The 23,451-nt window shown below is 44.0% G+C and overlaps 1 long non-coding RNA gene across 1 annotated transcript in view; it reads right to left on the bottom strand.

Moving 5' to 3' along the window:
* Positions 1 to 20,540, bottom strand: part of LOC146797794 (uncharacterized) — a 60,864-nt gene extending 40,324 nt beyond the window's left edge. The window contains exon 1 of the long non-coding RNA XR_014969053.1: positions 20,486 to 20,540. This is a non-coding gene — a long non-coding RNA (uncharacterized LOC146797794). The remainder of the gene's footprint in view (positions 1 to 20,485) is intronic.
* Between the last annotated feature and the right edge of the window lie 2,911 nt (positions 20,541 to 23,451).

The following is a 23,451-nucleotide window of genomic DNA, read 5'->3' as shown; positions in this document are numbered from 1 at the left end:
CGGGTGCAGTTGTCCTGTGGTCTTGTGTCTTTGGGATAATACACCTCCTAAGGCCCAATTGGAGGCGTCCGTTTCCACAAAAAATGGCTCTGATGGATCGGGATGAAGTAATATTGGTGCTGTGGTGAAATCCTTTTTTAGTTGGCGAAATGATTCTTCTGCTTCTTTAGTCCATTCGAACCTGACACCCTTCTTAAGTAATCTTGTCATTGGAATCAATTTCTGAGAAACATTTTGAATAAACCTCCTATAAAAATTAGCGAATCCTATGAAACTTTGGATTTCCTTCACTGATTTCGGAGACTCCCATTCCAACACTGCCTTGATCTTGTTTTCATCCATGGTTACTCCACTCGGGGCTAGCACAAAACCCAGAAACTCCACAGAGGAAACGCTAAATGCACATTTCTCTAATTTTACAAATAAGCTGTTCTCTCGTAGTTTCTGCAGGACCCTTTTAACGTGTTCTTCATGTTCTTCTACGGTGTTTGAATAGATGAGTATGTCATCTATGTACACGATTGCGTTCCGGTCAATGAATTCCTTCAACACATCATTGATGAAATGTTGAAAAGCGGCCGGGGCATTGCATAAGCCATAAGGCATTACTTGATATTCAAAGAGCCCATGCTTGGTTCTGAATGCCGTCTTCCATTAATCTTCTTCTCGAATTCGGACTAGATGGTATGCCCCTCGCAAATCCAATTTGGTGTAAATTTTAGCTTCCTTCACCTGATCCAATAATACTGAGATTAAAGGCAAGGGATATCGATTTTTTACTGTTATCCGATTTATCGCCCTGTAGTCTATGCAGGTTCTCAATTCTCCATTTTTCTTCGGAATGAAAAAAAGTGGAGAATAGACTGGAGATTGCAACGGTCTTATAAATCCATTCTCTAGATACTTTCGTATATACTCCTTCAAGTGTTCATCTTCACATTCTGTCAAGGCATAAATTCTGCTACAGGGAAGATTGGATCCAGGTTCCAAATCTATTTTACAATCAAAGTCTCTGTGCGGAGGAAGCCTCTCAGCTTCCACTTCACTGAAAACATCCTGAAACTCAGTATATTCTTCAGGCAGTTCAGTCGTATTTATCACACAAATTGTAGATTCTCTTTCACTTAAATGAACTGCCGGCGTTTTCTTTTGATCTCTCTGACATTCCTTATAACAATTTTCCTTACAATAGTTTGAGTTCAATGTTACTGAACGAGCTTCCCAATCGATGGTAGGATTGTGCTCAGTGAGCCATGGCAGTCCCAATATCAATTGGAACTGCGGGGCATCTATCAAATTGAATTGTTGGATTTCTCGATGTCCTTCTTCAGATTCCAACTCCACTGGTTCCGTATGGCTTACTATGGGTACTGATGAAAGGATTGTTCGATCAACAGCTCGGACAGCCTCGCTTCTTGCTTTCATGATTGCCTTCAATCCGATCTTCTCCGCAAATTTTAAATCACAAAAATTGCCCTTAGCTCCTGAATCAATCATGACAGTAACTTGTTTCAATATTCTTTCTCCGTCCCGTAGTGTCATCATCACAACCAAATGTGGAGCTGCAGACTGTAAGGTATTCGCCAAGGTATGTGCATTTGGAGCTGTTTTAGAATTAGCAACCACCAGTTCAGCTCCACTTACTGGTGGTGCGAGGCGTTTTCCGACGTTTTCTGCTTAGGTTTCTTAGGACAATTCCGGACAAAATGTCCATTACCTCCGCAATAAAGGCATTGCTTGTTCACTCTCCGTCTTTCCTTCTCTTCTTTAGAAAGCGGTCCTCGGATTGTTCCTATTTGCATGGGTTCAACCCCACGGGTCGAATCATTTTCCTTGCTGCCTTCTGTCCTTACTCGATCAAATCTGGCCACACTAGTACCATAATCCCGCTTCCTCTCTCCTCTTCTCTCACTTTGACGGAAATCAATTTCTAAAACTAGATCAATTAATGCCGAAATCTCTGTGGGTCTGTTGGGCACTTGTGCTAATGCATCCTTTAATTCGTCCTTTAACCCTCGATAAAACACAGCAGCTCTTTTATTCTCCGGCCATTCCATCTCCACAATCAGTTTATTAAACTGGGCCAAATAAGCTACCAGATCTCTATTGCCCTGTTTAATCTCTAATAACTCGTTGTCTGTTGCCTGCAAAACTCTTCTCCTGTCAAAGATTCGAAGAAATTCTTTTTTAAATTCATCCAAATCATATAATATCGGAGCATTGCTGGTCACCAAAGGCATAGACCAAGACGCTGCATCCCCACTTAAGTAAGAAAGAATAAATGCCACATGAGACTACGCATCGGGGAAATGTGCTGGACAACACATAAAGTGTAATGTGCATTGTGTTAGAAACACTTGAGCCTTTTGGGGATCTCCACTGAAACGTTCAGGGGGTGCCAAGGGAATTACTGGTGACAGAGAGTGAATTACTTGTGTCGTAACCTTAGGTTGGGAAACTTGTGCATCACTAGGACTCCCTTCAGGATATGCCGAATATTTTGGGCATATATAACTTGGGCCAGACACAAAACTACTCATTTTTAAGGTTAAATCTGTAGTTTCTTTTCTCAGCTCTCTATTATCCTCTCTAACTGAAATCAACTCCCTTTGGATTCCTTCAAGGATTTCTCCTAACTTCTTTAAATCCAAAACTTCTGCCATTCTGCTCAGGTGCGAATTTAAAACGTGGGCACTTCACTCTGTCAAGGTCAAGAGCTCTTCCCTCACACACCGGAGCAGAATGTCGCAAGTTCCCAATGACTCTCCTAGCTTTCCCAGCGCCACGCTCTCTTTTAAAATAAGCTAGTACGCCAAGGAAATCCAAGGGGGGGAAAAGGGATGGGACAGAGAAGAGACAGCCACTTTACGTCTTCTTCTTTCTTCTGTGTTGACGCCCTTCTATTTTCTTTCTATCTTCTTGTGGGCTGGACAGGTGAAATTAAACTAAAACATAAAAGACGTTTTTTACATTAGTTATTTTCCTTCTGTCTCTAACTCTCTTGTACTACGTTATTGTGAATTCCTTTCCTGTGTACCTACCCTGTCTAAAGTGACCAATGCTTCTCTTCTATTCGCTAGTCTTGTTTGTGTGATGTCTTCTGTGGTGCTGTAACTAAATAATTAAATGTATTAATTTTCTTTTCTTCTTCTAATCTACTTCTGATTATTCTTTTATTTCTTTCAGACTCCTCACCCACTAGACTATGAAGAGCGCCTCAACTGGATTCTGGGATGGTAAGTATCTTCTAATATCACAGTTCTGACTTTAAGTATTGTAATTCCTTTTTATTCGCTACTCTCGTTTCTTCCTCTTTTCCTGTTCTCTCTTGACTGTAACTCTTCACCAACTAGAAGTTTCTTGCATTTTCTGGATAAGTAGTTTATCTTCTAATTCAACCTGCACTTGCTTCAGCACTGAGTTGTCAGAAGCTGCTCCTTGCCAACTGGAGATTACTTATATTTACATAAAATAAAGCGCGCTTAAAAAATATCTACTGCACAGTTTTCTGTGCTTGCCGCGTGCATGCGCGACACAAAAATCGCTAGTCCTTGCAGAAAATACTTCTTTGAATAATTGAATGACTAAAAATTATAACGCTACTTAAATTAGCGCTGCTACCGCCTTAACCCAAAACTTAAAACAGTCTTACTTAGTCGTTTCTCTCATCAGCTCCGTATGATACTTGAAACCCCTGGGTAACGCGACGATGTTTGTATTCTCTCTGACTAAACTTCGTGATGCTTTTCAGGGCAACCTCTTCTCCTCAGAATCGTGGTGAAGTGCGATGCGGCAACGATCCAACACCTGGATCATCGTGATTGTTGTGGAACGCTAGAGCGCTAACCTGCTGCTCCATAGTTCCAGTACCAGCGGCCATCTTAGATTCAGTTCGATTTTTAGGTGGGCTCAGGGTTCAGCGCCTCTTCCTTTGATTGTTAGTTTTTAGGACCCTTATCCTCACAGAAGGTTTATTTTTTACTTTAGGCCAGACAGTCCTGACAATCCCCGACTGTTTGCGGGGGTTTTCTGTGTATCCCTACAGTTTTGCTTACCCTCTAATCAGCAGGTACATCTGTAGGTTGTATCGTTCAATTTAGTTTTTGTTTTGTGACTCTTTGCACCTTGTCTATTTCTGATGCAGTAGTACCACTTTTGGTCCTGAAGAAAGCCATGATCATAATGCCAGATCACTGTTGGCTGAAACATGTTGACCATGTCTGTTATTAGTGTGCTCAGAGATTTTTCAAGCACACGCTTGTTTTATCTTTTGACACCTGGAGATATTCAATAAGCATACTTTTCTCCAGGTAGTCAATTTTAACACACTGCTTATATACACTGCACTTTCTTTACACATAGTTACATCACACCCTAGGCAGCTTCATCAAGCGTTAGGAGAACCACACCTCTGCTGTTACACTCCAAAACATCCGTGAGCTCCTCCTTTTTCCGACACTAGCAAAGGAGTTATAGCTCCTTAACTGCACTAGGTGCGGTTAGGAGGAGGTCCCAAATGATGAAGCATGCCACATTGGTGGGTGATGGGACTTTGTCCTCTTTATGAGGACTTTTTCTTTGCACTTGTTGGGTTGTTCCCACTAGCTCTCAATTGTGTTTTAGTAGACCCTCGCATACTTAAAGGCCCCTGCTGCGTCTGTTACATCATCGTTTTATACCTGTTTGGGTTTGGCGTTTGGGTGTTAGTCACTAGGTTTTGATGTTGAAATTAGACTGCACCCCCCATTGATGTTGGCTCTGTCACCTATTTTGTAGTGTGGCAAGAGGAGGACACTCATGCACTTGAGATCAGGATACAGTGATGTCTGTATTGAGATGAAAATGATATGTGCTGGAATTCCGCTACTCTGAAAAGTATCTATGTTTTTTAATTTTGGCAAGTCACATTGCCACAGGTCAACCCCATTAATGTATGCTGATGCGCAAGGAGGGGCACCTTCCTCTTCATTGCCAATCATTCCCTCTATCCAGACACCCTTGCACTTTGGTGCAGTGCCAATGTTTAAATTATTATGACTTTGAGGCAGGCTTCTAAGATTGGTGCATTGTTGCACTGCAGACCTTTGTTGGACCTCACAGGGATGGGCACATGGATGATATATACTGTTGTGCGCAGGGAGATTGGATGGATTTGTTACTGGAAGGATGTTTACAGACATCAATAGTTATGCAGTTGTTAACTCCTACTGTTAACTTAACCTAAGAGGCAGTTTCCATGCATGTTAAGGTGTCTTGGACCTAAAAATCCAGGAACATGATGACAATGACATACTGCTAACTGAACAACACAAAAAGATACGTTAATGTGGATGACTACATTTTGAAGAATACCGTCAAGGCAACGTGCACCCACATGACATGCATCATGAATGAGACCCATTCTCAAACTTCACTTACCATGCATGTACGGTGAATGTGTGGTTCTAGGAGCATTGCAAACAGAACATGCATGTTGTGATTTTAGGGTACATATTCCTACAATGCTGAGGCCTTATACTGTACTTTGAAATGCATATTCCTTTTACTCAAAGGTAAACAGCACCTTGGCCCTCCAGTATGTTCATTTTTGACAATATGGAATGTGCCCATCATTGACACAAGGTGCTTGCAAGAGCAGTGCAGCTTTTGATGTGGGCAACATGGGTGAGTCTACTTTAATAATTGCTTGCAAACATTTTTAGATGTGGTTATGTGTGCTTCATTCAGCTTTACACATAAAAGCAGTAGTTAAGCCATTACAATTGCTTGTGGCATATTTCTATGTATTGAGGGAAAGCAAGCTTCACCATATTTACAAGGCAGTGTTGGCCCACTTGATGTGGATTGGCAGGACATTGTAAGGTTGGCACACTTCCATTAGGTACCTCGGGTCCTTTGTACAAACCTGTAACGTGACGCAGTGTTAGTGTTCTTGGCTTGACAAGGCGCTCAGCCAATTCTGTGAAGCGGTGCTCAGATCTATTCACTAAATTATGTTGAGGCATGGAATTTTGGCATGCAATAAATGTAGCTGGCTAGCCCCTATGCAGACACTCTTGCACCATTGTGCGCTAGGCAACTACATTGATCACCAGGGCATGTTGTGACACAGGACTAGGCTATATTATTATACAGACAGTACCGTTCTGCATTTCAAAAGTGGAAGGGGGCTGCATTGAGGCTAGTGGGCTGACCCAATGCTTAGTAACATTCTGAGTGACTTTTGTGTGGCAATATGTGCTTTGCCTTATTTGCAATGCAATGTTAAGCCACTGAACGTAGCTTAACACTGCCTTGTATATGAGGCACCCTTTCACTCTGTACTTAGCGGATAAGGTGAGGCCAATGGGTTCTGCATGTTTTTTTTTCTTACCACAAAACAATTTGTTTTTGACAAAGCCTCATATTTACAAAGGCAGCATAAGTTGGAGTCAATGCCAAATTTAAGGCCAGGGAAAACATGGTCTTGAACAGGCTGATCAATGAGAAATGCTTTATTTCTCCTTGTTTTTGTGGTTCCCATGTGTGCTGCGTTATGCAGCACACATAGGTACAGCAAACTGCCATTGGTTGGTTATGTGCAGGAAGGGAGACCTTCTTACCCATTGACAATCTTCCCCTCAACGCCGACACCCTTGCACTATGCTGCTAACTTTTGCACAAGCACAGAGTGGAATGCATGGCTGCCTCATAATATTGCAATTATGTTGAAGCGTGTCGTTTCATGAGTGTCGGAGCCTGGTGTTAAGCCAAAGAGGCTAATGCTCTGCCACTTCTCTGGTAAATATGCCCCTTTGCTTGTTAATATAGCCCAGAGTTAGGAGACACATGAGTGGTCAATTGTCATTATGTATGTGAATGTGTGCTGGATTACAAGTCACTTACAGCACCATTATGTGTCTTTCGATGTATTTGTTGATTATGCCAACAGCTCAAGTGACATGTGAATGTACCCCCAAGTACCTATGTATCTAGAATTTGGTCTGCACACAGTGTGGGTGGGCACTGAGACATATTTAGATGGACAGAAGCAAAATTACTCCCCCGTCCCCATGTCCCTGGTTGTTACTTACCCTGTTGCTGATATAGCTGGTCATATTCAGCACTATCCTGCCCCTCGACTCCAACCACTGACTCCTCACAGATGACTGTGGACACCTGTTCCTCCAAGGCATCTAGCTCCTCCCGTGGCACTGGACTCCCACCTCTGGTCTGCAGTGTTGTCTGCTGATTGCTGACCAGTTTCTTCTTAGTCTTGTGCTTGGCATCATGCCAGCGCTTCTTACAGTTGGTGACTGTCCTCTTGACTTCTGCTACTGCGTTCACCTTGCTGACAATGGACTGCCAAATGGCATTTTTGGTCCCCAATGACACTTTGGAGCTGACAAAGAGCTGTTGTTGATTTTCAGTCACCTCCGCAATCAGGATCTCATTTTCCTGCTCACTGAATCTTGTGTACCTCTTACTCTTCCCCTGGGACTCTGGCTGGTCATCCTCGGTGTTAGGGGGGTAGGTAGGTTGGTATCTCCTGCTGAACTGGGTCCAGCTTGCTCCATTTTGCTTCCAGGTTTTTATATTTTTTATTTTGTGGGCTTTTTGTGGTTTATTTTTCCCACTTCCTCTGCAGATGAGTAGTCTTTCAATTTCCCAATAGATCAGTTTGCTTACGTCCATGTGAGAGGCAGTGATGATGTGAGGAAAGACAACAGTGGCATAAAAGAGGGAGCAGTGATAGAAAGGAGCATCCTTCACAGGAGAGAATGAACAGTGGCAGTAAAGAGGAGGAGTGGCCAAAGAGAAGGGGGGCAGTGACAAGTGACAGTGGAAAGTGACAGGAGAGAGGCATCAGTGACAGGGGAGAGCGAGCAGTGACAGAAGAGGGCACAGTGACGTAAGAGATGGGGGTAGGGGCAAGAAAGAGGGGTCAGTAATAGGAAAGAGGGGGTACGGAGGGGAAAGAGAGACAGCAGTGACTGAGGGGAGAGGAAGGGCAGTGACTAAGGAGAGAGGAGGGGCAGTGGCTGGAAAGAGCGGACAGGGACAGTGGAGGAGGCAGTGGAAGAAGGAGATTTAGTTATGCATCTTCAAGGACTCCTTTCTGACCTGCCCTGGTATCTGTTGAATGATGAATACTCACTTGTATAAATTAACTTGGATTCCACCTAATATCATGGAACAAATGCCACAAACACAAACCTCACTTTATTCCACAAATTACGTTTCAAGTCTCTTTGGGGTAGATTTATGTTTCCTGGCGCATCCCTGCAAATCAGCAGGGATGCGCCAGGAAAGATGCGTCACGAAAGTTTACCCTTGCGCCACAATAGATGCGTCGCATTTACAATGCAGCGCATCGTGACGCAAGGATAAACAGATGCGTGACGCATCTGATGGCGGAAGGTTGGCGCATTGCTGGAGTTGCGTCGCAAGTGCGACGCAGCTCCAGCAAGGCTCGGGGGTGCCCTATTGTTACAATGCTGCGTCAATCCTTACGCCTGCTTCAAGCAGGCGCAGGGTTTTGACGCAGCATGGCCAGAAAAGTGACTGAGTGAAATCTTGTAGATTTCACTCAGCCACTTTTCGGAGGCGTTCCTGCGCCGGAACGCCCCCCCCCGTGCAGGTACGCCCACATGTGGCGCAAGCTTTACAACGTGACGCATCTCCCTAGATGCGTCACGTTGTAAATGGGGTGCAACATGGCACAGGGTTTACGCCGCAGCTGCGTCACAAAAGTGAGGCAATGGCGGCGTAAAAGTGGCGCAAGTCCGTTATAAATCTGACCCTCAGTCTCCAACTCCCATGATTTTACTGTGTCTTTACTTTGAACAACCTCATTTATTTCATCTCATACTTTCAACCTATGTTTAATTTTCTTCTGTCTCAAAATGTATGTATGTATTTTCATAAGCCTGTTGTAATTGTTAAAAGCTAATGCTTCGGCTCTAAAAGCATATCTTAGCACGCTAAAGAGGTGACGGTTGCTTATACGTGACTACTCTCACTATATGGGGGTATCTATGTTGTGGTATTTCTTTTTATTTCACTTATTTTCACTTGCACTGTGTCGTTGCACCGTTTTTGATCATCTTCTTACTTATAAATTGATTGAAGTATAAAACTGCAATGTTTTTTCTATCTGTTAAAAATTAAAATAAAACTGTCCTAATTAAGAAATTGAATAAATCTCTTGATGGTTGAAATTTCTCTCTCCAAGGAATTAGAGGTTTACATGTCCCCCTTTAGCGAACACAGTTTTGCTTCATTTCTAGATTACCCTGGTCCAATTGTTAATGGGCTGACCCTTTTCTTACACACACAATGCATCCTGCCAGAGCCAACAGCCACTGCAAAAGGCAGGCCATGGAGCACAATAAAAGCTGCAGGATTATGGAAATGGTGATGGTGTGAGCAAGTGAAATAAGAAATAAAGTAGCCCCTGCTGTACATTAAAGTGTTATTGCAAGTAACTTCAGAGCTCCATGACCTTATAAAGGAACTCGACCTTTGATCTAAATCTGCTGTTTGGCCATGGAACTCCACTGTCCTTATAATATACAGCTTGGGGAAACTTTAGCCCATAAATATAACCTGCCTTTTGGCTTGGCTGCTGGATCTGGGGGCAGGCATTATGACATTAAAATACAACTTTAATAATTAATTACAGCTGAGCAGCCTAATCAATTTTTTTAATTACACTGTACTAGAGATGTCTCAGCTCGACTGTAATAAGGAAATTAGAGAGTAGCTTTTGCACAAGGACTATAGGCAGGCTCTCAATCCTTATTATGATAATAAACACAGCAACATTTGTATTGATTTTATTTCGTTTTGTTACAGCACGGGCATAATTTAAGAGGATTTAGGAAAGATTTATAAAGAGTAAATGAACGTGTTACATCAGCAGCTTAATATTTACAGGGGTTATAAATAAGTGCATGTATGCCAGTTTCAAACAGGCAGATTCAGCACGAGTGCAAGCCTGGAATATTACATTCACAGTTTGATTTTTGGGGAGTCTCTTATAGTTAGAAATTTTGGGATTTGAGAGGTTTCATTATTCTATTCAGTCATAATGTGTTTCTGTTCGTATGAAGAGTGAATGCAATAGTGCTGCTTAGGAAGTAACTATCTTTTGTAGAACCTAGGGGCATATTATCAAGCACCGCGTTAAAATTATTGCCGCTTTAGCGGCAGAAAACTGCCGCTAAAGCGGTGATAATGGGTTTGATAATATGCCCATGTTGACACCAGAACATAGGCTTCTACGGGAATTCTCGAGGGCATATTATCAAGCCCATTATCGCCACTTTAGCGGCAGTTTTCTGCCGTTAAACAGGAGATAACTTTTAACGCCGTTCTTGATAATATGCCCCCTAATGTTTTTAAAGGGCATGAAAGAAAGGTCCTGCATTATATTTAAGTCCATGTCATCCCAGACCGTCTGAAAATAAGTTAGTCAATGTAGATGCCTTTTTCCAGCAAAGTACTCCCAGACTGGCAGGGTTAGTGCTGTCGAAGTGCGACACTCTGCTGGAGATTTCTAGTTTGCTTGTCAGACAGATTGGTCTGTTCTATTTAAATGCTTTGAAAATGAGGCTGACGGACATGAATGTAGAACGGTCTTTGAGCGGGGAAAGTAAAAAACATATGTCACACTTAAGACAGCAATATTATTGTCAGGGATTTCTGAGGAAACTTTCAAATTTTGAAATCCTACCCACACAGTCTAAGAAAATATTGTCATTCGTCTTTCTAACCGAGCTAAAAAGTCTAGACTAGTCGAACTGGTCAAAGTTATTCCTATTGAAATAAGTCCTCAGGTGTGGTGGTCAGATAAGCACGGGTGGCATGGTTAATGTGAGGTGATGCCTGTAATAAATATGACTCTATATTAGAGAAACTTTTACTCCTGAAATCAAAGAACCATAAAAACCTACAAAAAAAAAACCTAAAGACCGGGATAAACTCTTGGACTTCACATATAAGCCACTGTTTAAAGGGGGAGCAGCTAAATAGCGATTTGGTGTAAATCGTTCTCAAAATTCTCTTGTGAAATATTTTGAGTTTAGGGATATTCCATCTGGCCAACAGAGGGCGCTCGTCAAACAGTTAAATCGTGCAACAACGTTACTGTACTCAGCCAAACTGTATCCAGGTTTTTAATCCTGAGTGAAAGAAAGGTTTCTCAAGCATGGCATGCGGCGCAGCGAAGTGCATCACTCCACTTGAGAGAATTATGGGGCATATCAGCAAGAAGGCGATAAAAAATTATCGCCGCTTTTGCGTCCGTTTTCGGACGAAAAGCGACGATAATTTTATCGCCTGATCAGCAAGGTCACACTATCGCGTGAAACCTTGCCTAATCGCCATTTCCCTTAACGCCCATCTTTGCATCTCTAATGAGATGCAAAGTAGGCGTTCCTTCCCAGGATAACGGGAGAAATGTCGCTAAGCGACATTTCTCCTATTATCAAGCCTCACGCAACGCAGCATAGCGACAAGAAAAGTAGCGATAACCTCTGTTATCGCTACTTTCCTTACGCCTGCTTTGAAACTGACTTAGCCATGATATCCTATGGAAGGTGGATATCATGGCCAAGTATGTGAGGCCCTATCAACAAGCTAACGCCAAAAGTTGTGTGATTATCGCTGGATTTCCAAAGATAATCGCACTTTGGCAGCTTGCGCTCTGAATTTTATCGCTTTGGAGATAAGCATTGCTAATAGCACGCTATCTCCGTGATAAAATTCAGAGTTGGCCGGCGATAATTATCCTCATGCTAAGAGCGCTGAGCGATAATTATCGCCGGCCCTTGCTGATATGCCCCCAAGTTCCCCCACAAGGTGGTTTCTTCGTCCACTGAGCAAAACGTGTGCGTCGTTTGTAAAGGAACCTACCTCAGTTGAGTTCTTCAAGAAACAGGAAATTAGGCGCTTGAGATTTAAGTATTCTTAAGTGTAGCCTGGAGATTATTGACATTTGCGGTTCTTTATAAAATCCCAAAATAATTTAGCTCCTGATATGCGTTAAAAAATGTACACAATCCCAATGCAAATCCTATGTAAATTTAGGCCTATGTTTATGAAATTTGGGGCGCACGGCAGCGCAGCAAGTCACCTTGCAGTGCTGCTGTGCGTCACAGGGAAAAATGCCAGGAATATGCTGCATTTATCCAATATGGTGCATTCCTGTCCGTTCCTCCTGCGCTGGCAGCCTAGCGCCTATGCAGGCTCCCTTGCACCGTGGTATAAGGGTGCCTGTGTTGTAGGTAGGATTGTTTTTGTGCAGTAAAGGACACCTTCCTGCACAAAAACAATCCTAAGAGCCTGCTTTTTCCCCTGTCTGTGTTCTCCATATTGCAGCACACAAAGAAAGAGGAAAAAAACCGAGGAGAAATAAAGACAATTCTCCTCGTTACACCTCTCCTGGGGAGGTGTATCTTTTTGGTGCATTCCCAGGTTTACAAGTCCTTGTAAATCTGGGAATGTGTCAAAAACCATGGATGTTGTGTGGGAACAACCACCGCATTACCATGGAACGCCTCCCTTGTACAGAGTAAGGCAACGCAGCGATTTGACTCATAAATCTGACTTAGAGTTTTACGTCACGCATGTACCACGTTGCGTGGTGCAAGCATGACACAATGCTCTCATAAATATGCCTCCTGGTGTTCTTGGTACTAGTTAGGGAGACGTATGCTAACATAAAATATAGATCCGCAAAATAATACATATTTTGAGCCATAGTAAAAAACATTTGAATTGACGTTGCAGGAGAATATCTCTTTTTTTAAATTAATTTAAAGCATCATGAATGTAAACGGGTTCACTATTCAGAACAAAGTACTTTATTATATGAATTCAATATGTTATAATGATACTGTAGCAACACACAATCATTTATTTCCTATGAATAATAAAAATGGCAACATATATCACCATTTTAAACCAAATGTTGAATTTCTTGGTACATTTACTTGCTGGCATAGTTATGATTGCAGTGTCTGTACCAATTAGGGGTGGTTCATTACCCAAGAAAACACACAAGATGATGGACGGAATGTTGCACATTGGCAAAACATTCACCCTCAGTCACAGATCTGGGTTTAATCCATCGTTATTTTGCTCACCACGCCACCCCAGTTCAGACATGGCCATAAGCTAATCAGTCTTGACCCTGTGCTTCATGGGAACAGTCCAGCCCGAACTGCCAAGCCATGTCTTCCCTGGACCGGAATCAAGCATCCTAGGACCGGTATCTGTACTGGGGTGAATATATGACATTGTTCTGCATTCTGTCTATCAACTGTTGTTTTTGCATTTGTCACCCCGAGTAGGATGGATATGCTCAGACGTGAGTCCCGTGCTCTCCATGCCACTGGAATCAAGCTATCCTGGCTGAAGAGGGGTGAAACCCCGAAACCGGTCCTAGGATGCTTGTTTCCAGTCCAGGGAGGACCTGGCATGGCAGTTCGGGCTGGACTGTTCCCATGGGGCACAGGGTCAAGACTGATTTGCATATGGCTGGGTTCAAACGGGAATGGCATGGTGAGCAAAAAAACGATGGATTTAGTCCCAGATCTCTGTACTGGGGTGAATGTTTGACATTGTTCTGCATTCTGTCCATCAACTGTTGTTTTTGCATTTGTCTACCCGAGTGGGACGGGTATGCTCAGATGTGAGTCCTGTGCTCTCCATGCCACTGGAATCAAGCTATCCTGGCTGAAGAGGGGTTAAACCCCGAAACCGGTACTAGAATGCTTGTATCCAGTCCAGGGAGGACCTGGCTTGGCAGTTCGGGCTGGACTGTTCCCATGAGGCACAGGGTCAAGACTGATTTGCATATGGCTGGTTTCAAACTGGAATGGCAAGGTGAGCAAAAAAACGATGGATTTAGGCCCAGACCTCTGTACTGGGGTGAATGTTTGACATTGTTCTGCATTCTGTCCATCAACTGTTGTTTTTGCATTTGTCACCCGAGTAGGATGGATATGCTCAGACGTGAGTCCCGTGCTCTCCATGCCACTGGAATCAAGCTATCCTGGCTGAAGAGGGGTGAAACCCCGAAACCGGTCCTAGGATGCTTGTATCCAGTCCAGGGAGGACCTGGCTTGGCAGTTCGGGCTGGACTGTTCCCATGAGGCACAGGGTCAAGACTGATTTGCATATGGCTGGGTTCAAACGGGAATGGCATGGTGAGCAAAAAAACGATGGATTTAGTCCCAGATCTCTGTACTGGGGTGAATGTTTGACATTGTTCTGCATTCTGTCCATCAACTGTTGTTTTTGCATTTGTCTACCCGAGTGGGACGGGTATGCTCAGATGTGAGTCCCATGCTCTCCATGGCACTGGAATCAAGCTATCCTGGCTGAAGAGGGGTTAAACCCCGAAACCGGTACTAGAATGCTTGTATCCAGTCCAGGGAGGACCTGGCTTGGCAGTTCGGGCTGGACTGTTCCCATGAGGCACAGGGTCAAGACTGATTTGCATATGGCTGGGTTCAAACTGGAATGGCAAGGTGAGCAAAAAAACGATGGATTTAGGCCCAGATCTCTGTACTGGGGTGAATGTTTGACATTGTTCTGCATTCTGTCCATCAACTGTTGTTTTTGCATTTGTCACCCTGAGTGGGACAGGTATGCTCAGGCGTGAGTCCCGTGCTCTCCATGCCACTAGAATCAAGCTATCCTGGCTGAAGAGGGGTGAAACCCTAAAACCGGTCCTAGGATGCTGTATCCAGTCCAGGGAGGACCTGGCTTGGCAGTTCGGGCTGGACTGTTCCCATGAGGCACAGGGTCAATACTGATTTGCATATAGCTGGGTTCAAACTGGAATGGCATTGTGAGCAAAAAAACAATGAATTTAGGCCCAGATCTCTGTTCTGGGGTGAATGTATGACATTGTTCTGCATTCTGTTCATCAACTGTTGTTTAGTCATTACCCAAGAAGGCATATTTCATTAACTTTGCCCTGGTACAGCAACACCAGAATTGTCCTACTTCTCTGACAATGCCATCATGGCATGATTTCCAACTCACTTCCAGATCCCATGTTGACCATAACCAGGGCTGTTTCCACATTGCCTCAAGAGGTGAAGTTTCACAGCTGCCCTTCTCTCCCTTTACTGAGATATATGGCCAACAAGTGGATCATCTACAAATACTTTTACAACTAGTTAGAAATATACCATGTGTTTCTTCTATTGAGACGAAGAGTTAATCAAATTGATGCAGTAACAATATCTCCAAAAAGTGATCACCAATAATTGCTTCATTAAACATTCAATGTTTTAAAGGTACACAGAAGAATAGATCATAAGGCATACGTGTACCCATATTTGAATTATGAGACAGAGAATGTATATTGAAAGCAACAAATCAATGAGTCTATAATCACTGGTTTTATTCTTATGCAGGCATCATACAAATAAATCAATTGTTGTATCAATCTGGGTAATTTGAGATGTGTATGATTTTCCACTGTTGTCAGAAGAAAAGGTCCAAAATAAAGCAGTCGTCAAAATGATTTTAGGGGATCAGTCCGTTAAAAAAGGAAGTGGATTTTTTCTTTGACGTTTCGGTCTCGTGTAGTAAATAAACAAGAGCATCTTCAGGACTGCATTTAGAATCAATAACAAAAAGACCCCTGATGATCACAAGTGTAGATCTCAAGTAACCAGATGGGGTAGGGATTGGATCATTGAGTTGGGCTAATGAGAACTCATGGGAACTGACAGAGGACAACTGAACTATAGAGTAACTGTTGTGCGCAGAAAGTTTTCGAACAAGACACGCCTTAGACTGAAGGCAATGCCAAGAAATAGAGATAAGTTTGGAAAAAAGAGACACTGAGTGGCAGGACTGCTCTAGAGTGTAGACATCGCTGACCTACATCCATTGTCAATAGACTCACTCGAGGTTCCTTGATGCAGCATGCATCTTTTGCTAAACAAGCAGGGATTAATCTAGTCTCAGGTTCAGAGTCATCATCCACTGCATCCCAGCACAATCTACTATGCACCTAGTCTCCCTGGCACTGTGCAGAGTGAGTATGAGTGGGGGGAAAGCCCTGCATGGAATGTTGACATAGAGAGGGAGAAACATTGTGCAGAATGAGTTTGAGGGAGGCAGAGAGAAGCAACACAGGCAACGAGTGGGTGAGTGAGGGAGACGCACTGTGCAGACAGTGAGTGCAAGAGTAGAGCTGTCACCAGTGAGTGGGTGAGACATATGTCACTGAGTGGGACAGAGGTACATAGAGCAAAGCAAGAAAGATAGACAATCCCTATCCACAGAGTGGGAAAGAAGCGCGGTATACACAGTGTGTGAGCAGAAGATAGATGTGTCTGAAAAAGTATGTGTACACAGTGTGTGAGTAGAAGTGAGTACAAACTACCAGTAGAGTGCTGTGCAGTGAGTATGTGTGACATAAAAGTGCAGTGTATGCAGTAAATGGGGCAAGCAGTAGGCATTTGTTGCTCTCATGCCTTCCTACTCCTCCCCAACATCTCTAAGAAGGTGGGTTAAACCACCCAGTTATGAAACAATCCTCATTGATTTGTTGAAGCCCCAAACAACCCTTTCATCTTAAAGTGTAAAATACAATACATAAACATGTAATCGGGTTAATTAAACTTTTTAGTAGACTGCTTAAGTCAGCCAGTGCTATGCCAGAGGCCGACTACTCAGTCAGGTACTAAATTTCAAATGGGATAGTTTATGTCTGGACTCATTCTAACTACTTATATAGCCACTTTGACGGTGCTTTGGGCTCCTGTCATGCTCAGCTCCTAGAGAGTCCCCTCTGAAGCCGGCGGCTCACTGCTCAACGGAATGGCGTCAGCAACAGACAGGCAACACTGAGGTTTTCGCTACACAACTTGGGGGCATATTATCAAGGACGGCGTTAAAATTATCACCGGTTTAGCGACAGAAAACTGCCGCTAAAGCAGCGATAATGGGCTTGATAATATGCCCTGGAGAATTACAATAGAGGCCCAGGTTCACACCAGAACATGGACTTCTATTGGAATTCTCAAAGGCATATTATCAAGCCCATTATCTCCGCTTTAGCGGCAGTTTTCTGCTGCTAAACCGGAGATAACTTTTAACGCCCTTCTTGATAATATGCCCCTTATTCTCGGCTGAGGCGAGGATATCGAAGGGGAAGGGCAGGGGACTGTATTTCCTTTTAAGCTGCGATGTAGCCTTAGCCCGTCTCCAGCTCCTGGAAGCAAAGGTGGTGCTTTTGGCACAACTTGCAGGAGAAGCGTCACAGGAGAGACGCAGAGCTAAGGTGAGGTGGCCTCCAGGCGAAGGTGACAGTGTAGCCAGCACCCTTGGAGGATAACATTAGGTGCTCCCGCGGGCGGTGGTGCTTGGTTGGTGGTGGATGCAGCCCTCCTGGGTGCAGGTGAAGCTTGCTGCTGACCTGCCCCTGCGGTACCTGCATTTGGACATTTATTGGCCCGCTCTTAGAGGATAGACCACAAGTGACTGCAAGTTATTTATAGATTCTCTATTGGGAGTACCGTCTTTTCCAGATGAAGCGGCATTCAGTGTGGGAGACAGAGGGTAAAGTTTGCACTCCTGCAAAACTATCCAAGGCAGCCAAAACTGCAAGGGCTTGCCATAACCTACCTGGCCCGGGGGTCCCAATAGCATGGAACCAGCAGAGAGGCAACGGGATCATGCCCAGCAAGTAGAAGAAAAGGGGGACTGTGTTTGAACGACCAACTCGAGTAGTTCAGAGGGTTATTCTCCAAGAACTCCATGCACCATAGGCGTCAATGGAGATTCTTTCATGTCTCTGCATGGGGGTTGAGCTCCCCCGCCTACTACCCCGCTTTCTAGTGATCGGCCTTTAATTCCCCTTAGCGGGACACCAGCTCAGGGGACAGAGCTTCTTGCGGGAGCAAGCTCGTTACCACTTATGGACACACTTCCTGCCTGCAATTCGGCCCCTGCAAGCATCGGTGACAAACCTCCATAACCTTTATTCGATCTAAAAGGTGTGAAATCATTACTGGGGGAAAGTAAGGCACCATCAATGCCTGTGGAAGCTGAGGAGAATAGGAAGGTTCCAACCGCCCCAGGCTCCAGAGCCAATCATGCATTCCGGGGGTTTTAAGTCAACAGCGGTACGCAAGGAGTCGTTTCATGCCAAGGAGCTCTCACTGTTCAGCTCGCGCAGGTCTTAGAGCATACAGCCCAGGTCATAGAGGTGGATACTGCTAGTGGCAGAGAACCCCCAGAAATGCTACCAAATACCATCCAGCTGGGGAAAACGCTTCAGGTGATCCTATGAGAAATTAGGGAGATGAAGAGCGCACAAGAAAATGCCCACAGAGAAGTGCAGACACAGCTAGGAAAGATTAATGAAAACCAGCTTCAATTGAATCTAAGACTATCACAAGCTGAGCAACAGGACCTACAGAAAAATTTGGATTTGCAGAGTGCTCCGTGGCTAAACAATTGATGTAGCGGCTGTTTCGCCGCAAAACACACAAGATGATGGACGGAATGTTGCACATTGGCAAAACATTCACCCCCAGTCACAGATCTGGGTTTAAACCACCGCATCGACCCAGAGCGTCCGGAATTTTGACTCATTGCAATTGTGTGGCAAGTTCTTCAACGACGATACCCAGCAGTAAGGAACCAAGTCCGCGTGTTCGGAGATTGACGCATCATAGTAAGGAACTGAGGCATCCCTTCCCCTGGCAGTAAGGAACCAACATATCCCCTCCAGGGAAAACCTGGTCTTAAACAGGCGAAACAATGAGAAATGCTTTATTTCTCCTCTTTTTTGCTGTTTCCATGTGTGCTGCCTGGGGCAGCACACATAGAAATAGCAAAACGCCAATGATTGTTTATATGCGGGAAGGTCCCCCTTCCTGCACATAAACAATCATTTAAAAAAAAAAATTAAAAAAAAGTTTTGCAACTTCTATGTGTGGTGCATTAAGCGGCACATATAGAAGTTACAAAACGGCATTTAAAGATTGTTTATGTGCAGGAAGGGTGACCTTCCTGCACATAAACAATCTTCCACTCAACACAGGCACTGTGGTGCTTGCACTATGGTGCAAGGGTGCCTGCATTGGCTCTAGGCCGCTTAATTTATCACCAGCGCAGGGGGGAAACGCAGGGCTGCACCATAATCTAGTAAATATGGTGCAGCCCTGCATTTCTAAAGTGACGAAGCGTGTCGCCAGCCTTCTTGGCTTAACAACACGCTTCACCACTTTCTTGTTAATATGCCCCTGAGATTGGACTATGTAGTATCCTGGTCTGGTATGGTTAAGATGTGCCAGTGGAATGCTGACAGTGTGATGCTGGATGGAATGTTGGGAGTGGGAATGGACAGTTGGAGAAGGGCTGAGCACCTGGAAGGCTGCTCCTGGTGGGGTTTAATTACTGGCTTAATTACAACTTGTAACCAACCTCAATAAAACTACATGAAACTACATCTTGGATCCTGGCTTGATTACTACAATTTTATGGCGACGAGGATGGGATACCTTCTATCAAGCTAAAGCAACTCAAGGAACTACAGCTGCGTTTATTCAACTAACTGGCACACCATAGCCCCACCAGTGACCTCTACAACGGTCGCCCTCAACGCTACAGTGCCAGCTCCTATTTTATCAGCAGCTCAAGTCTCTGTCTGCTGTCCCTACAGCGTCTGACTGTTCGATTGCTGCTCAAGCGCTGTGCCCTCAAGAGAGGGTAAGCCTCTGCTGTGCCCTCAAGAGAGTGTAAGCCTCTGCTCTGCTGTGCCCTCAGGAGAGGGTAAGCCTCTGCTCTGCTGTGCGCTGTGCCCTTAAGAGAGGGTAAGTCTCTGCTGTGCCCTCAAGAGAGAGTAAGCCTGTTTTCCGGTGCTGTACTTTCAGAGGAGCAAAGTGCGCTGTTACATAGGATTGTCAGCTTGGTGTTAATCTTTATTCGGATGTGTGACATTTTTTTTTTAGCGCTGCGCTATCTCCCCATTAACCAGCGTCATGATTTTGGATTTGGCAACAGTGAAAGGCAAGCTGCAGTGTATGGCATAATGAGGAAACCGGCACCCCTCGTGAGCATTAGAATTTCTGCAAGCCTAGAAATGTCCCTAAATTTATATGTGCTGCGTTATACAAGTGCTAAATTGATTTATTGACATTCTTCAAGAGTTTGCGGTTTGTTTTGTGGAATTGTTTAAAGTTTTCCGACCTGCCTGCTATCTTGTTCTGCCCTCAACGTTGCTTATTACAGACTGCGCCGCTCCCTGCATGTGTACCTCAGGTTGAAGTGGCAGTGATCTTTTCATTTCATGTTTATGCTATGTATGTATGGGGAGCATTCAGGCAGTCTACGTGGAGTTTGTGGCTGTTGGAGAGACATTTCAAAAGTTTTTTTTCACCGTATATTCAACACGCTTAAACTGCCATTCTCTACCACATTTTTCAAACTCAGCACGTGTCTCCCTCTGCATGCGCCGCCTTACCTGTGCCGTCTCGAGGTTCCTCATCACTTCTTTGTGACGCCTTGCTCGGATCTCCTCACACGGATGCCTAAGAGCACGCCGACACCGTGAGCCACCCGGCCCAACGTGATGAACGTCCCGCCATCTTGTGGCTGGAACTTGAAGCTCCGTGCACCTCATGCTGTTCATTTTGGCCCAAGAGACTTAATTCCTGATCGCACTGGCCAACCACGATCTGTCTTGTTCAATTCTTTTTCACAGATGAGCAATAAAGTTTTTATTTAGGATTTGAATCGACGTGGAAGAGCGACAGCAATATTAGACATGAACAGTGGGTCCAGTGCAGTGGTGATAATTAGTCATGAACAAGGGTTCTAGTGCAATGTCAATATTGAAAGGTGGGGTGAGTTTTTGTTTCGTGTAAAGGTAATGCTTCTGTATTCTTTGCCAGAGTATGATGCCTTCTGGTGGGGAAATATTTTTCGAGACTGTTCAGTTCATTTACAAGACGTCGCTGACGCTGCATATGATTTGTTGCCTTATAGTGTTATGTAAGACTGCATTTTGTTTAGGTTTTGTTGTAACCACGTTTTTTAGGGGTAGGGAAATTGGATTAACAATTAATTAGGTCTGCATGTTACCTTTTGTTTTTTTTCAGGTTCTTAGTTTCCTGATCTGTGCACAACGTTCCAACCCCCACGCGGGGTGTGATAAATGGGCGTTGTCCCTTTTGTACAGTGCACAATATTTTTAAGCTTGTATAGTGCACAATTTGTTTTATCTTCACTAGTGTACTATTTTGTTTTCCGCATACGAGGTCTGTTCCTCGAGTTGCTTTCACAAGCGTTAGAGTGTACAGTGTCTAATGTATACAATGTTATGTGTGGACTACTGTCCCACTCGCACATGCAATTCTAAGGACCTCTCTGTGAGGTGTGTTTAGGGGTATGTCCCTAGTTCATGTGCATGCCAGTTGACCTCCAGTTGAGGTGTGTCGCACGGACGTGTGTCCCGTGTTTTTATGCACAATATCTTGACCTCTCCGGAGGTGTGTTGTGGGGTTTTTCCCCATTATCTGGTGCATAATGTTTTTTACCTCTAGTCGAGGTGCGTCCGCAGGTGGACATCATATCATTTGTTTATTGCCTTCACTGTAGTGCACGGGTTACCTTTCTTAAGGTGTTTAGTGTTGGCAATTGTTTTGTTTTCAATAGTGCACATATGCCTCCACACGAGCTTGCCCATGCAGATGCAAATGTTGTTACCCTTGGTGGGTGTGTGGTTTAAGTCGCCACACTGCATGGGTCATGTTACTCTGGGCGTTTCAATTGTCTTAGTTTTGTTTTGCACGCTGTAGCCCAGTTGTATTCTATTTATTGTAATTTCTTTTTCTTGCTGTCGTCAGGGAAGAGTGAGCATTAGGTTTCCGCTTTTTCTCTGTCGTCTTGTTTTCTCCTGATGTGAGCTGTTTTCTTGTATTTCTACCTGGCCAGTGGTTTTACAGAGGACAGTCCTTAATGGATTTTTTTTCTTCTTGTATTCTGTGGAAGGGAAGATGAGTGTTTTACGTTTTCCTTTCTCATGTCCTTTCATTATATCTTAGCTCTGTCTCTCTTTGGTGTTTTTGTTTGGTTGCTATCCTTGGAAGGGAAGATGGGTTGGGTTTGTGTTATTCTCTCTCATCTTCTTTCAGTATATTCTTCCTCTAATTTCTCGTGCTTTCCGGTCTTCTCGTTTCTGTGTCTAGCTTCTGTTCTCTTTCTCTCTTGTCATTCTAGGTCTTGGCGTTCCTTTTTGTTTTTGTTGGAACAAAGGAGGATATGTAGTATCCTGGTCTGGTATGGTTAAGATGTGCCAGTGGAATGCTGACAGTGTGATGCTGGATGGAATGTTGGGAGTGGGAATGGACAGTTGGAGAAGGGCTGAGCACCTGGAAGGCTGCTCCTGGTGGGGTTTAATTACTGGCTTAATTACAACTTGTAACCAACCTCAATAAAACTACATGAAACTACATCTTGGATCCTGGCTTGATTACTACAGACTTGTTGTAGATGCAAAATAAAAAGCACAATGATTTAAAGATTGAGGGGTATCTTTTAAAACATTTTGCACTGGGTTACCATCACAAAAGTGACACTAACCAGCACAAAATGTATTTGGGCATTCTCATGAAACCACTCAGGCCTTTTGACTCAAACCCCTATCTACAAAGAATTGCAGACTGGTTTTAGCACAAAATGTTAACGCCACTTCAAAGGAGGTGCCAACTGGAGAAATGTTTTTTTTTCTCCATCCTTTTCTGACTGTGTATGTGTGCTGCACTTTGCAGCTCACATACAAAGTGGGAAAAGGTTTTAAACTTGTCTAGGCATGGTATTTTTTACAGGAAGGTATCCTTCCTGTGCAAAACCTATGCTAGACTCACACACACACACACACACATGCTAGTGCTATGGCGCTAAGGTGTGTGCATGGTAGCTGAAATCAGCACTAGCACTGGGGAGAGGGGAGGAGAGTGCCATCTCAACTCTCTGTAGATATGGCTCTCTCTTGCTCGTGCCTGTCATGCAATGCAGCGCAGCCTCTTTGAGTGCTGCGCTGCATTGCGTGTATTTTTTAAAAATCTGACCCAGAATGTTTTCCCCTTCCTCAAAGTAAGGCAAAGTAGCTGTCTAATGTGTCTAGAAAAGGAATCAAGGGCCAGATATACTATTTACTGGCACTAACCATAATACTACGGGGAATATTAACAAGGGCTTTATCTCCGCTGTTTTTGGCTTTAAAAGCCAAAGAAGCGGAGATAAAAATATCGCCCTATCAAAGAGCAGGGTGCTAACATGCAAAATCGCATGTTAGCACCCTTTTTCACTACGCTTCGCTTTGCATCTCTAATGAGATGCAAAGTGGGCGTTCCAGAGCAAAATAATATGAGAAATGTCGCTAAGCAACATTTCTCCTATTATCAAGCTTTACGATAACCCTGTTAG

The sequence above is a fragment of the Triturus cristatus genome, chromosome 9 (genome assembly GCF_964204655.1).
Source record: "Triturus cristatus chromosome 9, aTriCri1.1, whole genome shotgun sequence".
In the NCBI taxonomy this organism is placed as follows: domain Eukaryota; kingdom Metazoa; phylum Chordata; class Amphibia; order Caudata; family Salamandridae; genus Triturus; species Triturus cristatus.
This window is presented reverse-complemented; position numbering and strand designations above follow the sequence as displayed.